Source organism: Mus musculus, chromosome 4 (genome assembly GCF_000001635.26).
Source record: "Mus musculus strain C57BL/6J chromosome 4, GRCm38.p6 C57BL/6J".
Lineage (NCBI taxonomy): Eukaryota > Metazoa > Chordata > Mammalia > Rodentia > Muridae > Mus > Mus musculus.
In genome coordinates this window covers 87091888-87114663 of record NC_000070.6, presented here as the reverse complement: position 1 = coordinate 87114663, position 22776 = coordinate 87091888, and the positions used below count along the sequence as shown (strand labels likewise).

General features: G+C 42.2%; 1 protein-coding gene and 1 pseudogene across 13 annotated transcripts in view; one reads left to right on the top strand and one right to left on the bottom strand.

The window, feature by feature from the left end:
- Slc24a2 (solute carrier family 24 (sodium/potassium/calcium exchanger), member 2) overlaps positions 1–22776 on the top strand; it is a 247529-nt gene that overhangs the window by 115989 nt on the left and 108764 nt on the right. The window lies entirely within an intron of this gene.
- On the bottom strand, positions 9599–11241 carry Gm34039 (predicted gene, 34039; annotated as a pseudogene).

Genomic DNA, 22776 nt, shown 5'->3' with positions numbered 1-22776 from the left:
GGCAGTCATGGGTTGAACAAGGCAGCTGGATCTACGTGGGAAGGCAGACGTAGGGAGATAAAGTAGTTTGATATGTTGTTGGCACATCCAAAGGGTATCTACACTTTCAGCTTGCGCATGGTCCTCAGCCCTACCAGACAGACATTGTTAGTAGTAGCTCATACCACATTTCCTCATAACCCCTTTGTTTACCTGAAATAAGAAGCACAGATAAGATGTTTAAGGAAAGGAAGATGGTTGATAAACTGTACATTGCTCATATGACCAGTGAGTACCAGGAAGTTAACTGAGCGAGAAGGGCAGGTTCTCCATGTGGCCAGGTGTTGTCTAGTACTTGACAGACGGTTCTATGATTAGGGGACCCTCATCTTCCTGGGAGCACACAGGCACTGAAGAACAAGACTTCATAACAAATTTCAAGAATGCACCAAGATAATGGCCTAAACAAGGCAAAGAATAGACTTGTGAACATTTTTGGAAGCAGCAGAATGGATACATGTCACAAGCATGTGAAATAACCAAGCTTCAACGGCTACGTTCTAGTGAGGCATGGTGACACAACCCTGTAATCTTAGCATTCGGAAGCAGAGAGAGGGGATCCCAAGTTCAAGGCCATCCTGGGCTGCATAGTAACACCTGTCAAAAAACTCAGGGCTGGGGATGTGATAGAGTACTTGCCTAGTGTGTGCAAGCTGGGCTGGATCCGTAGCACTGAAAAAGAAGAGAAATAGAGGCAAGAGGGTAAAGAGAAGAGAAAAGAACTTAAGCTCTGTGTGAGTGCATTTAAGTGAATGTCTAGAAAAGTCAAAACTATGATAACAAATGACAGATCTATGGTCTCCTGAGACAAGGGGAGAAGCTGACTACAAAGGAGCATGAAAAAACGTCTCGAAATGATAGAAAGGTTTTATATCAAGGATTAGTGGTTACACAGTCTTGACATTTCCTGAAACTTATTGAATCATACATTTAGTGTGGATGGGCTGCACTGCATGTAAATTATGTCTAAAAGGAGTTGATTTTTTTTTTAATTTTTACCTCTGTAGGCTTGGCATAATGGTGGGATCACCCACAAAATAGCTCCACATCAGGGCTGTCACTCCAGTGACGAGCAGGGTGAGGCTGAGTCCACACAGATGCAATGCCTGCTGTGGCCGTGGAGATGCTTACTCTGTGTATACTGCATACCCGCTGTGTGCCAGCCACTGAGCCACAAACTTGCAGGGATGACAGATACATAATTTTTTTAAAAGTTGGGACTCCAAATAAAACTCAACTCAGTTGCATGATTCTGCTGATAATTGAATCCCTTAAAACCAAGTTATCAACAAGGTCATTTGGGTAACTTAAAAATGTCAACTGTCCAGATAGAACAAAGCTTTCAGAATGGAGATTATTGTCCTGGTTTAAGTTTGAAACAATGCCCATTATGAATTAGGAAATCAACACCTGTCCCCTCAGCTAGCGATGGTAATTTGAGTGCTGTGGAGGAACCATTTGACATTATGGCACAGCATGGCCATCAACAAAATTCATGCTTGAGAACCTCAACAACTAAGTTTCCAAATTTTTTCAAAAGAAATCTCACATTTTAAGCAAATTATGATTGTCACAATTATTGGGCTACATTCATAACTATCTGTGGCTATATGTGGTCCACAGGCCACAGTGGAGCCTACTTGCAGCAGTAGACCACTGGGGATGACTGTGGTCTCTGCTTCCTAATCTATGTCACGTGAACAATGCCACATGTTCCCACTGTCAGAGACAGAGCCACTTTTCTTGGTTTTTCTCCAGTATGGTGAACAGTGACCCTCTGAAATCGAAGCCAAGATCCTTCCTCCCCTAAGCTGTTTATGCCACAGCTAGAAGAAAACATCTAACTACTCTAACTATTCACCTGTGCTAATAAGTCCTAAGGATTCTGTGCCCTAGGCATGGATATTTCTCAGTGAATGCCAGATTCTAGTCTCCTACACTGAGTGCACTCATGGCATGGAAGATGGCACACTTATGAATGAGTTCCCATATAAGACAGAACTGTTCAGTGATGGAAGGTAAAATATAATATCACTAGACATTATGATCAAAGGTGACGCAAGGCAAAGCATCTCTGGGGACACCCACTAGTCTGCAGAGCTCAAGAATAGAAACTTCTCCCTGGGCTGCTGAGAGAGGATCTTACTTACTCTTGTTTCTACGTTACCTTATCATGGGCCGTGAATCTAAAAGGTCTCTCTCCTTGAAGGAATCATATTTACAGCACAGATGTACGTGTCCAAGATTGGGCACTGGGCAGTGGATGGCACGAGGTGGGGGAAGTTTAGGATTATGGTCAGGAGAAATGGCTCAGCAGTTAAGAGCACTGGCTGCTCTTGCAGAGGACCTGGGTTTGGTTCACAGCACTCAGAAGCATCTGCAAGTCCAGTTTCAGGCTACCTGTCACCCTCTCCTGGCTCTCTTGGGCACTGTGCACAGCTGGTGCACAAACATACATTTAGGCAAAACTCATACACATAAGATAAAAATAAGTAAGCCTCTCTTTTTTTTTTAAGTTGATGACTAGCTAGATTGGGTGTTCAATATCAGAGTATCAGGGATAGACCAAAGCCTGGTGAGATTCCCCATAGCATGAGCTGCCTTTCATCTGGCAGGTATGTCTCAGAACATAAAAGGTGGGAAGACTATTCTGAGCACAACATAACAAGAACGATTCCACTTACATAGACAGGGAGCTTGCTGTATAGTAGGGACTCAGTATCTATGAGGCAAGTGATTGGATGAATGAGTGGTTGGTCACTGGCGCTGAAATAGGCTAAAGGCAAGACAGATCAGGGACAGGAGTTTTGAGAGGCACGAGGGCTTGAACTGTGTTGACTGCTCTAGATTCCCATTGCTCCTCAGTAAGTTATCACAACTTTTGTCGCTTAATACATTGCACACAGAGTATTAGAATTGTTGAGGTAAGAAGCCTAACATGATGGTGCTGACAAGGCAGTTTCCTCTGGACACTTCAGAAAGGTTCTGCTCATGTTCCCTTTTCTCAAGAATGAGCTGTCCCTCCTCGTGTATTCTCAAAGTTCATTACCTCAACCCTATGGACACACCTTCCCTTCTTTCTAATTCTGCTTCCCTATGAGAGATCCTATGATTACACTACAAACAAGATGACCCAATGTCCTCCTCCCCATTTTAAAATGCTAAACTTAACCACATACATGAGGCTTCTTTGCCACAGAAAGTATTCATAGATTTCTGGGGCTAGGTTAGGACATGACCATCTCTGGGCACCATTATTCATCCTGTGGAGGTAATGTCTTTTTTTTTTTTTCCAACCTCAAATGTGATGGGAAAAGCCATAGCTAGAAGAATCTTGCTATCTCCAAAACAAAAGAAAGTATAGTTATAACCTCTAAGAGAAGAGCGACCAGAAAGAACCATGGAATATATATGTGTCATTAAAGAAGAGACTCCAGGTGTGGTGGTGCATGCCCTCCGGGGACAGAGGAAAAAGAATATCTGTGAATTAGAGGCTAGCCTGGTCTACATAGCAAGCTCAAGGACAGCCAGGGTTACAAAAACAAAAGCAGAAAGAAGAACCATCTCAGTGGAGAAGGAAAACCAGAAAGAAGAGAGAGGAAGGTTGGGAAGAGGCAGGTTGGGCAAAAAAGAATAAAGCATTACTTCACATGTGAAAATGTCTCAATGAAACCCAATTCTTTTATACTAATGAAAATAATAAGGGAGAAATCAGGGAATAATCAGGGAGAGAGAGGCTGAAGCCTGTAGAAGCTGAGAGCAGAGAAGGACGGAGAAGCACACGCAGCTGTCAGCTTGAGGACCCGATAATAGTTTAGAATCTTCCAGAAGAGCCTTGGCTTGATTCTTGGGTCCTCTCACTGCGAAACCAATGTGTTGGCTGGTCATCTAGAGGGACCTCACATCTCACAGCTTGGTATCTTGAAGTTTTGTTGATGATTGTTTGTTTGTTTGTTTGTTTTAGGGATTTTTCATTTGGAGGTTTTGTGTAGTTGGTTTGGTTTGCTTTGGGTATTTCGTTTGGGTATTGAGGGGGCTGTTTATTTTTTGTTATTGTTGTTGGTTTGGTTTGGTTTTTGGTTTTTTGGTTTTGTTTCCTCCTAATTCATCCAGAAAACTAACCTCACAACAGTAACAATATAAGAAGAAAATCAGGAAAAGAAAGGGAGAAACCTAAAGATTGGTGTGAGTTTCCCTGGAGCAGACTATATGTCCCTTAATTCTTAATGTCAGTTCTGCCCAGGAGTCCAATTCACTGGGTGTGTCCTGGGATTAGAGAACAGCTTGAGTTAGGCCTGCCTGTCTGCAGACTCATCCCACTCACCAGATAGCCTTGGACACGTTAGCTACCTAAATCCTCTCCATTTTACCCTTAGATCTGTAAGAGAATAATAGCGCCACCTTAGACATTAGATAGATACAGGAATCCAATGAAGTAAAAGAAATATGTTCCTTGAAAGAGTTGGGTACTACTGTACACTGGCATATTTGCCTCATATAATCGGGTGCTATCATGGCTGACATCCACGTAGAGTGTGATTGCTTTACTCAGAGTCTTTATTTGATATTTTACTATTAAGACAAATGAAGTGATCAAGGCTTCAGACGTGTGATTCCTCATCCTGTCAAGCTCCCATCTAAACTCGTTTCTGGAGCGCTACTAATTTTTCCATTTTCAAATCGTAGGTGGCAGCACATTCTTTACCTCTGAGGCATATAGCTATACCGCCAATGCAAATTGACTGTTTCACTGTGAGATATCTACAAATGCAAATGACAGCAACAGCTCTGTACTTCAGGGGCATTTGAAGCCTGGCAGCAGAACTCACAGAAGGCCTCTGGGTGCCAGCATACACACTAGACTTGAAGCCAATTTGTAAGATACCTGTGAATTAGTTTTTATTTTAGTTTTAAGTCGTGGTTATTTGTGCATTTTAATCTGGGAGCGTATGCATGCTGTGTTGTGTTTTTCTCTGAAGGTGGTCAGATTGTTTGTGTGAAAGTAGTCCACTCAAGGACATTGCTATTTCTAATGAGGCCAAGGTCGCAGCTTCTATTCCCATTTGGCCAGTTAGTTTTGCTCATAGCCACAGGCTAGGCTGTTCCCTAATTATTAAATCCAAGCTGTCTCACAGAGTGGGAGGATGCTGGGTAAAGCAGATTATGGGGGCTGATAACATGACTGCAGGCCAGGGCTTACATTGGACCAGAGATAGAGAAGAGGCAGCTAGACCATTCATGGCTGTGTTCTGCTTTGTGTTTCTGTGAGCACTTCTTTAACCACACTGGGGTGAGTCCCTGCAGAAATACATTTGGAGTTCTTTACATCCAAATGACTAAATCATTTCATCCTTCCTTCTCTTTATGGCTAGCACGTATCCCTGTAACCCAATTAGTATCAATCACATTCTGTCTTCAGAGATATTTTGACATCATGTATATTTTTCAGTTCTTGACTCTGTTCCAGAAGACCCTGCTGATAAAAGTTCGCACTGAATGATCCTCCTCTTCCTAGCCATTAAATGCCTTTAGCTCTTCATCTAAGAGTGAAGTCTTTTAAGAGTTCCCCATCCACGTAGGCATGTCAACTGGTATTGTCATTGCTCAAGTCTTGTTTAAGCAGCGATGTTGCTGAGATTTCATAGGCACAGTCTCCCCATCACACACAGAAGACACAATCTGACAACAGACAGTCTAGTGCCCTGGATCTTACAAACTTTCCACCCACTCTTCCAGAATATTTCTGAGCCTTAGGTGTTGTAGGAGTCGTATTATAGGTGTTACAGCTGGGCTAAGCAACCTACAGTCAGTTGTTCTCTGCATGATGATCACTGTGGTTTTTCTGTGATGCTTTCTGTATGTTGCAAAAGGAAATTTCTTTGATCAGGGGTAAGAACTGCACGTATCTGTGAACATAAGGATAGGTATTTAGAATGCAGACCTCCCAGATTGGTTGTCCAATACCAAGTGATCAGCTCTAAGCATGCATATATATATACTTAACAACACTAAATGGCCTAAAGAAATTGCATTTGCATGTAACAATAATAATGAAAGAATAAGAGGTGATAAACTTGAGAAGGACAGGATAGGCAGAGACAGAAGAGGAGCGGAAGTGAGGAGAGAGGGGAGAAAATGGTGCAAATACAGGACTCAAGAAATGCCCCCCAAAAATTTAAAATGTTAAAAATGAAACAAGGATTTATATATGGTCTAAAGTAAAACATGAAGTTTAACAATAAGTAGGTCGAAAAAGTCTCCTACTGAGTATTGAGTGTTCAACACATACCAAGATTCTTTAACAAATTAGCATGTGGGATAAAATGGCGTTTCCTTTCTTCCCTCTGAAAACCAGAGCAGTTGAGTTGTCAGACATTCACAGTCAGAGCCAGGATCCAGCTCCTTCTTGCAGGCTGTGCTTCTTACCCATGATGCCTTAACACTTATCTGCAACAGTAGCACACTGAACATAGCAGTTGACAACTGAAGCCTACTGTAAATTCACCCTACTTTGAATATATGCATATTAGAATGGATTATCCTATTCCACGTCACTCTTAGAGGTACATCCAAGATGGCCCCTTGGCAACCTGTGCCAGTTGAACACACTCTTTCAGTGCCCGCAGTTAAATCATAGCCCCAGACACTTTGATGTTTCTCTGCTGAATCTCGGGCCACTGGGAGTGAATAGACAATGCTTGGGCCACAGAAATGTGTGCTTGAACATGCTGAGATTCCAGAGCAAATAAAATCGGTGTCCAATGAAGCCTTTGATCCAGCTGTACTGTCTCCCAACATCTACGTGTCCTAGACCTTATGTCTTAGAAGTGATTTTCAAATCCCACAAGAAAACTCACATTGAAGCTGACACCTAGTGTTCCCAGCAGCCCTCGTCTCCTCCCTTTATTAAACATGCGGCTCTCTTATCTTCCCAACACAGTTTTGTACACATTTATTCCAACTGCGGAGCAATTATATTATCTGGAGAAAGAAAATCTTAATACTCTTCCTTATTTAATTGTAAAAGGACAAAAAAAAAAAAAACTCCACCTACTTTCCCATCTCAAGAAACAGTTCTGTGTTCTTTGATTATTAAAATTATTCAGCCTTAGCTCCACCCCTCTGAATTCCTGCACTGTTTAGAAGGCATCCAGTATGCCTCTCTAGTCTTTCAATTTAGCGGACCAATCCCTTGACATTGAGCTTTCCTAAACAGTGCTCATATCTTCTGAAGAATTGGGTTTAATTCTTTTTAATCAATCAGGGTAAAATTTACTTAGTTTTGTTACTTTGAAATAAGTATCTCTAGGCCCAGAAAATTTGAGTGAAATCAACTTTATTAAAAAAAGAAAGAAAAAACAACAAAAAACTTTGAGTCACTTCCTCCCCTATTTCTAGCATTCCCAATCTGCCCATACATGTGGGTGACACATCGTCTGTAAAATAGAATACTGATCAACACTTTTTATAGAAATTTCAGAAGCATGAAGCTCAATAGTCAATCCTAGCCCCTCAATCTTACAAAAGATATTGTCTCGTTGGCTGTGACTTTGTGTCCATGACATGTTTACCTTGGCTTTTCTCTATCCAGTAGACTTAAATGGTGCTTTCTTCAGTCCAATTAATTCCTGATTTTAAATTGTTCACCCCTGTGCCACATGTTTTCTTCTGGTCTCCTTGGGTGACCTAGTTTAGCCTCCACTTTGAAGCTTTACTGGCCAAGGGCTAGCCTTAGCTCACTTGATCCTGTCTCTTGCTTTCATTTTGTGTTTTCCTGTTGTCTTCATCCTTGGCCTCTGACTTCTTTAGGTGTTTAGAGGGGTTGCTCTTTTTTCGTGTTTAGAATTGTTTTGCTCTTATCTCTTCATCCAGTCTCCAGATCCTTCCACGGAATCATTTTATAAAGCTTGTTTGAATTGCATTATTCCAATTTGGCAGATTTTCTTTCAGATCAAATACATGCCACAGTACCGCTTATTCCTTGGATGACCTTAGAACAGGGCGTTTCACCTTGAGGTCCCACCTGCAAAATGAAGTCCATAATAGCTAACTGAGTGGGTTGTTATGACTGTCACATAAACTAATGACTGCCTGTGTCTAATACAGTTTTGGCACGATAGCTAATGTCAGAGCCATTTTTGTCCGTGAGAACTAGCTAGTAAGCGGTGTTGTCTTGCCTATCTCCTTTATTGCCTTCCACTACACCGTGAAGAGAAAAGGGGGTTCCATCTCACAGCTCACCATCCTGTATGAATGCACACTGTAAAGCTGTCTGAGACCACTTAACTGAGGCACCCCATTATCTTGCTTATTACAAACCTTGGCTGCCTGTGAATCAAGTATTTTCATGTCTATGATAGGAGCTAATAATTCCGAGAGGCACCCTACGTTCACCTGAAAGTGGGGAGTCAACCTGAGAGACGGAGGTCAGGTGACTGTTTTGGTAACAATCCCTTCCTGCTGAGAATAAATCTTATTTCCTCTTTTTTTTTTCCTTCTTATTTCAGTGTCTTGGTTTGCTTTCTGTTGCTGTAAGGAAACACGGAGACCAGAAGTAACTTGGCAAGGAGAGCTCCTGCTGGGCTTAAATGTCCTGAACAGACTATCATTGAGGGAAGCCAAGGCAGGAACTTGGAGTCAGGAACTGAAACAGAGACCACGAAGGAACTCTGCTTATTAACTTGTTCTCCATGGTTCCTTCAGCATGACTTCTTACATAACCCAGGACCACCTGCTCAGGAGTAGCACCACCCACAGTGGTCAGGGCCCTCCTACGTCAATCCTTACTCAACAAAAATGCCCATAGCCTTACCAAAGTGTTCCAGGCCACTCTGGTGCAGGCATTTTCTTAGTTGAGGTTTCTCTCTTCCCAGGCAAGGCTAGTTTGTATCAAGTTGACAGAAAAACAAACAACAACAACAACAAAAAAACTACAAACAAAAACAAACAACTCACCAGCATATCCAGAAACCGCTCTCCTTTTGTCTGTAGAGCACATGCTCCCTTGCTTTCCATTAACGTTCACCTTAGTAACTGTGGAGGGATAGAGGGAGAAGATCAATAAGTAGCATGTTTCTATCTTGTTCCCATCTGATTAAGAAAACGATTCCTGTCCCTTCCCCATTGTATTCTAGAGCCGGTCATGCTAACAGGAGCAGAACTTGCTGTTCCACCCTGTCTTAGGGACATCTGTCCCATGAAAACATAGTCATGAATGTCCTCAGCCCTCCAGCATCCCTTACTTCACTAATTTTAAAGACATATTTATGACCCTGTTCTCTTTGACTGAATTTTTCAGTGAAAAAATTAGTTAAATCCCTAATGCAAAACATCTGTAAATTCTCTGCTATCAAAACCACCAGCTTTGGGACCAGTCAAATGACTCGTTGAGAAGGCAGGCACCTGCCAACCTTGACAACCTGGGTTGGATCTCTGACCCTCACATGATGGAGGGAGAGAATACATGTGTGTTTACATACACATAAACACAAAAAATTTTTTAAGTTTACATGGAAGGCTTTTTATGTAAGTTTTTTAATGTAAGTTTTTTTTTTTTTTTTCCAAAATTAGCTTTTTATTCAGAATGCTGGGGTCAGAGGTGTATTGTTTGTATTCTGGTACACAACACAGACGCAAAGCTGTTTCAGAAGTCTCTCCAGTTTAAAAGCTTTTTTTTTTCTTTTTCCTCTTTTTATTTATTTTTTTGTTTGTTTGTTTTGTTTTTTAAAAACACACACTTGCTAGTGCTGCCAGTACCAGGCCACCCCTTTCACTTTTCTTTTCTTTTCTTTTTTTTTTTTTGTGTGTGTAATTTTTTTGGTACAAATTATGTAAAACACTTGTGCTAAGAACTTTTACCCCTCCCCAAAACAAAACAAACAAAAAGAAAATAAAAAAATTTAAAAAAAATTAAAAAATTAAAAATTGAGTATTCTAACTACAGCTCAACAGTTGAATCAAATGTCACTTTGTTTTGTAAATACTTTACCCATAACGAAAGATATTAACATGCAAAAAACCTGAATCCAAAGTCCAAATAATACATACACATGTTCCGAGTTCTCTGCACTCCTCCATAGTCTATGCTGATAAAACATTATGTACACACACCATTTTTACAGCGAGGTGGAAAAAATACAGAAAATAAAAAAGTGTACATGGATTAAGACCAAAATGTGTCTAACATTCTAGTTTATGAAAAAATTCAATTTTGCTACAAATTGGTGATATGAAAACTCCCTTTATCTGCAACCAGCTGCGTAAGTTTTAAGATTTTAGTGAAAAAAAAAATCTAAAGTCTAAAACTAGAAGTAATGTACATTTTCCTATCTTGTGGTCTCATCCCCCCCACCCCAAAGGTAACAAAATCACTCCATGAGTTAATTTTTTTTAATCTGGTTGTTTCGTTCTGTATCTTAACAAAAGCAAATGCATTGTAACAAAAGTGGGTTGAAGAGTATCACATTTAACTTTCTGCTCCCGCCACAAAATATTTTGTCTTTTCCTTATCATTTCAGAAATCAGTACCATTAAAGCCTTAAACAGAAAACTAATTCCAATCTGAAAAAGGTACAAAAAGGCACATAAATCCCAGTGCTTCTTTACTGTAAAATTCAAGTGTAGCTGAGCTCGGTGTTTTCCAGACAGTATTGGATCACTGATATTCCCTGGGAGCCCAAACTGGTTCGCAGCCTACGCCAAAGCCTCCAGCAAGCACGGTGCTAGTGGACTACAGAGTTAAAGCCTAGCTTCTGTATGCTTTTTTTTGGGAATATCAGGTGAAACTGTTCATACTTGTCCAAAAGCCAAGTCCGTCCTGCCGTTCAGTCGTCACCACCGCCGTACATGTCCGCCAGTTTCTTGAAGCGGGGTCCCCAGTCATTCAGGTAGTCATAGTCCTGGTCCCCACCGCTACTGGAGGAGTTGAGGGAGCTCAAGGAGCCAGCCGTGGAGCCGCTGCCCTCGTAGTCAAAGACTAAGAGGGAGTCATACGGTGGCGCCGTGGGGTCGTTGTCAGCAGCTTTAAGGCCCTCATTAATGAAGTCCCCAATATCCCCAGGGTGTGGGGCTGCGGATCGGACTGGGTACTGTGGCTCAGCATGGATAGGCCTCTCGTCTAGCCGTCTGATTCCCACGGGCTTGATGGCATCAGGCTCCACAGTATCTGGTTGCTGGAGCTGGCTCAAGTCATAGTCCTTCTTCCGCATCTATGAGACTCCTTAGAAGTTTCGGTTTCTCCAGGCCATGTGCTTCTGCTTCTTTAATGTAAGTTTTTAAGATGGCTTTGGAAGCTCTGGATGAATCACTCATTTTCTGTGGGAAAGACATGGGTTCCTGATCCTTGCTCCTTATCAATGAAGAGTTCACCGCATCATGAGAAAGCAAAAGTTAGAGTCAATTGCTAATGAAGGCAGGCTGCTAACACAGCCACCACACTAGAGGGACTCTTCATGGTACCATGGAAAAGGAAATTAATTTTAGCTGGGAAAATCTTGGAAGACTCATATTGAAAGATGTCAGAGTTAAAGACAGGATGACATTTAGACTTCTACGGGGAGATGGCCAAGGAAAATGCACCAGATAAAAGAGAAGCTGAAGACGTTACAATGTCTTCCTTCAAAGAGGGGCATGCGTGCATGCGTGCGTGCATGTGTGCGTGCACGTGTACGTGTGTGAACACTGGTGGGAAGTACTTAAAAAGACTGGGTAAAGCTGCATCTTCAGGCCTTAGAGCCATATTTTCATTGTAAATGTGTGAAAGACTAAGGTTGGGAAGGAAGAAGAAAGTGTGTCTCACTCTTGTCCCTGTCTAATTGCTCACATGTTAAAACAGGAAGCTTCTTGTCCCGTCTGTGCCTGACAACCCTCCACCCCCAACTTAAAGCCCGGTGCACAGATCCACACCAGCCTTTCCCACACACTGGTGACCTTTCTTCAAAGACAAACCTGGCCTGGCATTTGTGATGCTTAAATTCAGCATCCAGGGCTTGGGAGGAATTTCTTTCTGAAGGGAAAAAAAAAAGAAGAAGAAGAAGAAGAAAGTGACATTCCCCAGATGACATTCTGCCACACCCCCTGCTCGCTGCCAGCAAAGATACAGGCTGTGATCATCTGTAGCAAGGCCATTTTCAGAGGACAGAAAGGACCTGCTGGGTGGAAGCATGCAAGGGGATTCCAAGTGCAGGCAAGAAACCTAGCTAGTTTTTTTCTCTTTGTGGGAAAAAGAAACAGGTGGGTTTGTAGACACCAGAAAGTTCTCATTGGGCTACATTAGTTACACAAAATGGCTGGAATCCATTGCATTTTGGCTTGAATCCTGTTTGTCGATATGCCTGAAGGAGTCACAGGTTAGCTAGCCCCGAAGGCACAACTGTGCCCCTTCCCATTTGGAAGTGTGCTAAGATAAAGGTGCATCCTGTGGCCTGTAGGATGTTTTTTATGGTCTTGTGGAGAAAACTGTTAGTAGAAAGGCTAATTGAGTTCCCAATGCCCCATGGGTAGGAAGATGAAGAAAAGACTTCAAGCCAATCATTTTACCTGGATCTAGTGTCTTTTTGCACATTAAAGTCACCCATCCCACACCCTACCACCCTGCCCAGCCCCATACACATGCCCAGGGATCATTTCCTGCCTAAACCAAAGGGCTGAACAAAACAACTCCCTTAGATGGGACAGGAGAGATGCCTGTGACTGCTCTTCCAGAGAGGACCCAGGTTCAATTCTCAGCACTCACAACTTAGGCACTAACAACTATCTGTAACTCCAACTCCAAGGGGATCTATTGCCCTCTTGTAGCCTTCGTGAGTACCACATGCATGTGGTGCACGGACATGTGGGCAAAGCACTCAGAGGTGTAAAAATAAAAATAAATAAATCTGAAGAAAAAAGAACTCCCTTAGAGGTTCCTTATAACCCTAGAAAGTCTGTTTATTAACCATTCAAGGAAATGGGTGTGTATACTTCTTTTTTGCAGGAGCAATGAAGAAACCCCAAGAGTAAGGTATGGGTGTGCCAAGGTCTGGGTAACAGGATCACTCTCAGTGCCTCTTCCATGCATTCATTGGAATGAGTTATTGGTCTAGTTTGAGATCTCTGGCTTCAGTGACACCATCAATATTGGATCCTCACTGGGACTCCTTTCAGTTATCCTGTTGTTGTCATGGAGATACTACAGCTTTGGATTGACAGGTCTGGCCCTTTTGTGCATGCTAATCACTTGCAGAGGATATAGATTTTGGAGAGGACCATACTGAGTTGGTCTGTATCAGGGCTTGGGTGGGAGCTGAGCTGGTCAGCATGCTGACTCTCCTTTATCTGCACCACCAAGGAGAGCTCTCTAGCACTATTCCAGCTAGGCCACCCAACCTCCCCCTCCCCCATTGCCGCCATCAGCAGGAAGCAGGGTCAGCTTCCTGATCTCCTGCCCTCAGGGCCAGCTCACCAGCACCCACACCTCCAGAGCCAGATCCACTGTGCTGCCTAGTCAGGACATGAGGCCCACTCTCCCAAGCGTGGCAGCCTGTGAGGGGCTGGGCCAGCTCTCCAGCTCTCACACCTTTGAGGCGGGCTCACCTGCTCCCTCTCCACCAGGGCCAGCTCTACTGTGCTGCCCACGGGAGTTTCAGGGCCCACTCTTCTGAGTGCTGCAGCCATCGAAGGACAGGGGCCAACTCTCCCTCTTTTTATGACTCCAGGGCCAGCTCTCCCAACTCCTGCAAGTGGCAGAGAGACAGAGGGCATCTCCCCTATTCCCACCTCCCACCCAGGCCACCTCATGGCAGAGGAACGGTGGGGCCAGGTCTCCTTTGCTCACACCCTCTGAGTTGGTTTACCAGCACCCCCTCCAGCCCTACTGTGCTGACAAGGCAAGGTGCTCTCCCATTGCTGCCTGCGGCAGCAGGTGAGGAACAAACACCACATGTTTAAAGCACATTTATTCTTTACTATCCCGTTGAAAAGCATACTATGTTTGTTAAATATGGAGAATTTAGTATAAAAATATCTCCATTTCCTCATACAACCATATGTTCTAAACTTACTTATATGAATATTATAGCCCTGATTTATTAATAATACAGCTCTTCCTAGTGAATGAGAGCAGAAGCGTTCAGAAAATAATTGTGTCAGTCTTACAGCCAGCCACTAGCACATGCTATTCCTCATGTGGTAGAAGTTCCGTGTAGCTTGGCTTTTCCAGACAGCTGTAAAGAGAATTGTGTTATTATGCCTTAAAAGTGACCTCTAAGAATAGCATTTATAATGCACCGAAGTGTCTGACCTGCCACCTGCTCTAATCCTTACACTGCTTTTACAGTATATAGTTTGAAAACATATCATATTCCCTTCAGGGAGCATCTAGAGCAGTGGTTCTCAACCTTCCTAGTGCTGCACCCCTTTAATGCAGTTCCTCATGTTGTAGTGACCCACAACCATAAAGTTATTTTGTTGCTACTTCATAACTGTAACTTTGGTGCGATTATGAATTGTAATGTAACCAGTGTAGTATATCTGATATACTATACCCCCAAGGGGTCTCAACTCCTAGGTTGAGAACTGCTGATCTAGAGAGACTTTTTTTTTCTTTTTTTTCTTGGATATTTTCTTCATTTACATTTCAAATGCTATCCCAAAAGTCCCCTATACCCTCCCCGCCTCCCTGCTCCCCCGCCTGCTCACTCCCACTTCTTGGCCCTGGCTTTCCCCCGTACTGGGGCATATAAAGTTTCTAGACCAAGGGTCCTCTCTTCCCAATGATGGCCAATTAAGCCATCATCTGCTACATATGCAGCTTGAGACACGAGTTCTGGGGGTACTGATTAGTTCATATTGTTGTTCCACCTATAGGGTTGAAGACCCCGTCAGCTCTTGGGTACTTTCTCTAGCTCCTACATTGGGTGCCCTATGTTCCATCCTATAGATGACTGTGAGTATCCACTTCTGTATTTGCCAGGCACTGGCAAAGCCTCACAAGAGACAGCTATATCAGGGTCCTTTCAGCAAAATCTTGCTGGCGTATGCAATAGTGTCTGCGTTTGGTGGCTGATTATGGGATGGACCCCCAGGTGGGGCAGTCTCTGGATGGTCCATCCTTTCGCCTTAGCTCTAAACTTTGTCTCTGCAACTCCTTCCATGGATATTTTATTCCCTATTCTAGGGAGGAATGAAGTATCCACGAGTTGGTCTTCCTTCTTGATTTTCTTGTGTTTTGGAAGTTGTATCTTGGGTATTCTAGGTTTCTGGGCTAATATCCACTTATCAGTGCATATCAAGTGACTTCTTTTGTGATTGGGTTACTTCACTCAGGATGATGCCCTCCAGATACATCCATTTGCCCAAGAATTTCATAAATTCATTGTTTTTAATAGCTAAGTAGTACTCCATTGTGTAAATGTACCACATTTTCTGTATCCATTCCTCTGTTGAGGGACATCTGGGTTCTTTCCGGCCTCTGGCTATTATAAATAAGGGTGCCATGAACATAGTAGAGCATGCATCCTCATTACCAGTTGGAACATCTTCTGGGTATATGCCCAGGAGAGGTATTGCTGGATCAACCGGTAGTACTATGTCCAGTTTTCTGAGGAACCACCAGACTGAGTTCCAGAGTGGTTGTACAAGCTTGCAATCCCACCAGCAATGGAGGAGTGTGCCTCTTTCTTCACATCCTCGCCAGCATCTTCTGTCACCTGAATTTTTGATCCTAGCCATTTTGACTGGTGTGAGGTGGAATCTCAGGGTTGTTTTGATTTGCATTTCCCTGATGATTAAGGATGTTGAACGTTTTTTCAATTGCTTCTAAGCTTTTCGGTATTCCTCGGTTGAGAATTCTTTGTTTAGCTCTGTACCCCATTTTTAATGGGATTATTTGAATTTCTGGAGTTCAGCTTCTTGAGCTCTTTGTATATTTTGGATATTAGTCCCCTCTCAGATTTAGGATTGGTAAAAATTCTTTCCCAATCTGTTGATGGCCTTTTTGTCTTATTGACAGTATCTTTTGCCCTACAGAAGCTTTGCAATTTTATGAGGTCCCATTTGTCAATTCTTGATCTTACAGCACAGGCAATTGCTGTTCTGTTCAGGAATTTTTCCCCTGTACCCATATCTTCGAGGGTTTTCCCCACTTTCTCCTCTATAAATTTCAGTGTCTCTGGTTTTATGTGGAGGTCTTTGATCCACTTAGACTTGAGCTTTGTACAAGGAGATAGGAATGGATCAATTCGCATTCTTCTACATGATAACCGCCAGTTGTGCCAGCACCATTTGTTGAAAATGCTGTCTTTTTTCCACTGGATGGTTTTAGCTCCCTTGTCAAAGATCAGGTGACCATAGGTGTGTGGGTTCATTTCTGGGTCTTCAATTTTATTCCATTGATCAACCTGTCTGTCGTTGTACCAGTACCCTGCAGTTTTTAATCACAATTGCTCTGTAGTACAGCTTGAGGTCAGGCATGGTGATTCCACCAGAGGTTAGGGAGACTTTTCAAAACAATGTAATAAAAGAACGGGATGTTTCTCACAGGCCAGTACTGTGAGTATTTAATCTCCTTGCTTAGTTTCATGCTTGTTCAAAATCTGTTCTGAAATGTTTCAGTTAGTGTAGTGAAGAAGCCCTTGATTAGGTAAATATGCTTTTCGGCTTGAGAGCTCACAGAATGAGAAGACCAATATAGTCACAAGCTTAGAAAAGCTCCCATGCAAACAGGTACCATTAATGACGGCAAATGTTCTACATGAACAACCAGATACAAGCATTCAGTAACTGAAACATGAAAATCCAGGCTTTCCAAAGCATAAATTTGAGATCCCTGTATTTCAGTCATACTACTTTAGATGAAAATTTGTGTGAGCTAGGGTCAAGTAAAGGAAACAAAAGCCATCATTGAAGTTAACAAGGTAATGTAGAGGGCGCATTGCTGGCTGAGGGCACAGACATGAGGCATACCCATTGTGTCCGGCTCTTCCACGTGGTACCTGCTTTGAACGACAGATCTCATCATTCCCTTCCTCGGTTTCCCTATCTCCTCTCGCAGGCTCGTTGTAAGGAATCAGGAGGTAAACCTATGTAAAATGTATACCTCCTATTTTGTACTAACAAGCATGTGGTACCCATTACCTTAAAGATACAACCATGTTGGTGCGCCCCTGAGAAGGCTGTCTTCTACCTACATTCATTTTTCTATGTCCTGCAACCAATAAAGTTTTATCATCTAGTTCAGATGGGCAACCAAGAGCAATGGAAATAGCCTGTGTTATTTGGGGACCTGATTTAATGTTGATGGAAATTAGTAGAGTGGCAGCGCCATGCCAAAACAGCAGACTGGGTAGGGTTACCCAAAAGTAAATAAGCGTGAAAACTCCAAAGGAAGCCTGATGTATGCTAATTAAAAGATATGCTAATTTAAAGATAAAATTATATACACACCTCATTCAACACACACACACACACACTTACACACAATAAGCTGGAGGGCTGGGGAGAGAGCTCAGGTATTAGGTATTAAGAGTATTTGCTGTGCAAGCTTGAGAATCTGGATTCTACCCCTAGCTTCTACTGTGGAAGGAAAGAACCAACTTCCGAAAGTTGTCCTCTGACCCCGACCCCACATATGTATCTTGGCACACATGTATGTACACACACACACACACACACACACACACACAAGTGATGGCACTGATATGATGATGAATAAAAAAATTAGCTAGTGACACTTCAAAAATACTATTAATGAGAACCACGACATTTCAGTGGAAAGGGGGATTCGATAGAATGCTTTTATGTTTTAGCATCCCCTGAATTAGGAAAATGCCAATTTTGTAAAGCCCATTTTTACGGTCTTTAAAACAGTTAATGTATAGAAGAAAATTGCTTCTTACTGGGGTTCTGGCAGCTTACATTTGATATGCAAAGAGCACATTAGTCAGTAGCTACTAAATCGGATTCCTTTATTTTTTTTTTTTTTTTGTAAGTGGGCAGATGATTGTTGAATTGATTTAGATCCATAAAATAGAAAGTAGATGCCATCTCTAAAAGCAGGATCTGGCAGTCACAAACCATGGAAAGTCATCACATCACAAAACCCAAGCCAACAGTCCAGACAGACTCTATTTGTTCTGTGGAAGCTGGGCCAGTTTGCCGTAACCACTGGTTAAGTGGACTCTGTATGACTGAACTTGGCTCCCAGAGACATGTACTCTTGGCTTGGAAAGCAGACCCTGTGGTTTCAGTACACTTCCATCTGGCTGCAGCCATGGATGCTGAGTGTGTCGGCTCTCCTCTCGACTCAGGCCCTTGCCAGATGGTGACGAGACACATCACCATTGAAAGCATGCTGGTCTCCAGGAGGCATGAGGCCTGGCATCTATTTGTCTGCTGGAATATTCCTTCCTTTGGGCTCAGATCCAGATATAAGCATGCATCTGACAGGATAGGAGACGTGTGCAGTAGACCAAATGCTAGAACATGTTCTAGTGTATGTCCTACCTGGGGAATCCCCAGCACAGAAACTAGTTCTCGACAGTGTGAGGTTTTGGACTTGCTTAAGTCAAGCTAATGCCCTATCTGGGAACTGAGCAGTCCCATGTCTACCTCTCTTCCCTTCCTTCCCAACTGCTGCCCCTTTTCCAGGGGTAGATGCTAATCTAAATATGTGGGAACTTGGTCCTTTCTATACCTAGTTTTGATGCTGATCTTATTTCAGAAAAATTGAGACATATTTTGGTAGGATGTGTGGCACTTGCTGATATAATAAATGTTGGAGAAAGAGAGAAAAATAGGAATTAAGAGGGTTTTTTTCTACTTAAACAGCTCAATAGGATTAGTGATATCTTTCTCCCCTGGACGGGATATAGAAGATTAACAGACTTGGACCTAGGGAATCAAAAGTCAAAATTTCCCAGTGAACATGCATTATTTTAATCATTTCAACACATGAGTTACTTTAATTGTTTTTTTTTTTAATTTTTTCAAGTGTCAGGAGAGATGGCTCAGTGGTTAAGAGCATTTGCTGCTGTTGCATAGGACAGAGGTTTAATTATTGGCACATATATCAGGTGGCTTACAAACACCTATAAAAACAGGCTTAGAGATCCAATAGCTTCTTCTGGCCTCCTCTAGTACCTAAATGCTGTGGTGCACACACATACACTAAGACGCACACATAAAATTAAAAGTATTTCAAAATGTTTAAGAAACATAACCAAAAGAAATGAACATTTCTTTTACGTTCAAATTAGTAATGAGACTAACCCCACCTGCCCAGGGGACTCTTACTTCTCACATCCATGCAAGTTGGTGTCAGCCTCTTTAAGTCTGTCATGCTCAATAGACATTAAACAGACATGGCGAGTAGACAGTTACAGCTACATATTTGGAGTGCACCAAGTCAGGAGTAGAGATCTTGTAAGGGAACTGAAGGCCACAGGATCCTTGAAGAATAGAGTAGAGGTCCTGTGACTTAGAAGTCAGTAAGTCAGGAGGACACAATAGAAGAATCTCAGGAATCAGACAATGGAAGGGTAGCATGTGACACCTGAGCTCAGGGAGGTGGCTGTCATCCCTGCATCTGTGGTGTTGGTGAAATGAAACACAGAAGCATCATGAGTCTGGTGTGTTACCCTAACCACTAGCTTTCCTGGTCATTGCTGTCCTGTTTTATCATTCTCCCTCCAATGTACACGTCGGTCAAAGCCATCCCTGTGAAAATCAAATGCTGGTAGCCATGGGACAGTTTCATTAGCTCACCCTTTGAACCTAGAATCAAATATACAACTAACTCCAGGGCTGTGCCTAGTTGGAGATGAGTAAGGAACTCGGACACAAAATGTAATGGAGCTTGAAACCTCCCTTTGATTCGGTGTAATATTTTGAAAACATGAATTGACAAAGAATAGCCTGCAGACTAGCTTCATGTTTTCATTTTGCTATTTATTTATTTTTATTTATATGAGTACATGCAGCTGTCTTCAGACACACCAGAAGAGTGCATCCAAACGATCCCATTACAGATGGTTGTGAGCCACCATGTGGTTGCTGGGAATTGAACTCAGGACCTCTGGAAGAGCAGTCAGTGCTCTTAACCACTGAGCCATCTCTCCAGCCTAGCTTCATGTTTTCATAAAAATAGGATTTATTGGAACCAGGGCCAGAAGTAGGAGTAAGGTGAAAGCTCTCTTTATTTGAAACCTTGACATTTGAGAATCATCAGTTTGTTTGTTTGTTTGTTTGTTTGTTTTTGCATTGATGCTGGGTGATATTTTTGGTATTTCATTATTTCATTTTTAATATTAGACAATATCACTTATCTTTGTATTATGAAGTTGTTTTAACTCTTTGCTTGGTTTGATTTTATTGTTGTTTTGTTATGGGTTTTTTTTTATTGTTGCTGTTGGTGGTGTTGGTGGTGGTGGTTAGTTGGTTGGTTGGTTGGTTAGTTGGTTGGTTGGTTGGTTGGTTGGTTGGTTGGTTGGTTTTGTTTTGGTGTTCAGTTTTGGGGGTTTTGTTGTTGTTTTGGGGTTCTTTTGTGTTTCTGTTTTTGTTTTTTGGTACCCTTTTCCATCTGTGTAGGAGGCCACTGAAGCAGTCACCAGATCCTTGTGTTTGCATCAGGACTTATCTACTTCCCAGTGAATATGTGTTCCTTTCACAGTCAAAAAATATATATATCTAAATTCTAGTCAGTGCTTTCAAAAATATTTTAACAACCTAAAATAAACCCAAGGATATGAAGAAGTTTGCCCATCCGTACAGAGAGGAACACATCCAACTTTCACAGCAGAGCAGGGGAAAGCTTCTTGTTTTAACCCTGGATCTGATGTTCCCCTTGCTGGGAGTCAGAGGCCGGTGGATTAGGAACAGCAGGAGAGCCATTTTCAGATGAAGCCGTTGATGCTTTCATGGAAGAGTTCCAGGCAGATTACTAAGTTGCAGAAGACATCCTGCTTTTTGACAGCTTAAATATGTTAGGATCATAATTTTATCTTGTGACTTCTTCAACAGAAAGAGGGTTCTCCTTTCTCCTGTTTACTCTTTCACAAGTTCATGCACAAGGATCATGTATTTCAATCATAAGCCCCATTGTCTTTTCTCATCTCACTTCCCCTCCCTCTTAACCCCTCTTCTCAGCAAGTCTTTTCTCTTCTTTTTGTGTCTTTTTGAATTTCTTCTATATTTAACCCCACTCCATTTAACTTTGGTTTGATTGAGGTAGCAGGGTGAGGCCATTTTATTTGAGCCGGGCCACTTACCAATGGCTACACCACTGAAAAGCATGACTCTGCCTCCACCAACAGCCATGACCTGCCTTTGACCGCTCAGGGAATAGTGGAGCTCTTTGAGTCCCTCCCAGTCTCCATTCTGGAATGGCAATGGGTCTCTTGTCTTGTTCTGGTCTTCTGCAGGGAACTATTCACTGCTGTTATGTGTTCATGAGTACAATAGCCACAGCATGTTCAGAAGTCAGCATGCTACACCACCACTTACCATCCTGGGGCTCTTATAGTCTTCCTACAAGAACTTTTGACCCATTATTTGCCTCTGCATTATTCACTGCAAACAGAATCAAGAAAGGCTTTTTCTAGTGACCAGATGACCAACTGAAAGAAACAAGTGTGCTAATATATTTTTGCTCATCTAATAAACTCCAGTTACTGTGCTGGAGCATAAAGGATCTTATAACCCAATTAGAACTCATACCTTTGACAGTTTAAGGTTTGATTTACAGGATGAATATGTGTTTTCCAAGTTAGCAAGAACTGTTTTTTCCTCTCTTGGTCTTTCCCTCTCTTCTGCAGCCTATGCATAATGTCTTAAAGATTGGTTTGCGCCTGTCGTAAATTACATATAGATGAATGCATTCAGCCAAGCCTACTTGCTGTATAAACTCTCATCACAGCTAAGCTCATACTAGATAAGAATGAAGGTCTTAGGCGAGCTTTCACATTATTGTCTATCAACGCTGCCTTATTTGAAAGCTGAGAATTGTTCATACAAAATGCTATCAGTGTGAATAATGGAAATTGGTTATCTAGATCTATTGCTATTATGACCTACAAGTCCATATAAGGCTATTGGTCAGAAGATACCTCGAGTTATCCAGGTACATATGTGCCCCAAAGTACTTGTCTCATTGCTTGTTAATTCTGTCATCTGTCTAGATAATGGCTGAACTTCCAGGGGAGAACTAGCAAGGTATCATAAACATATTCATATGAAATTTGGGTAGAGCTTTGAAGGATGTCTTCATTTATTCAAGACCTTTTGAGACCTGTGCTAACAAATGGCATGCGTCACTTCCATGGACTCAGTTGGCTCAATCAAATCACAAGATCTTGTATAAAGAATAGAATAAATTTCCCTGCTGTACAGTTCTGGGGATCTCCACACAAACCACTCAGACACCAATGTCAGTCAACTAGGAATAGTTTATTGAACACCACATCCCAAGACTGATAGATCAGGGACATGATTTAGGCTCAGGAGCTGAACCATGACCCCAGGTTAAGGTCCTACAGGGCTTTTTAAGCCTGAGATATACAAACGGCTATGTGAAGCTATTCCACCAACCAGGATTTAGGGATGGGGGACTTTTTTAGGAACATGTCTTTGTTGTACACATATGCTACTCCCATTGGTTGGGGGATTCAACTATGGCAGGGGACTTGCCTTGTGTAATATTCATGTCTTAACTTGCCATCCAAGATAGGACTTGCCTAACATTCATGTCTAATTTGCCAACCAGGA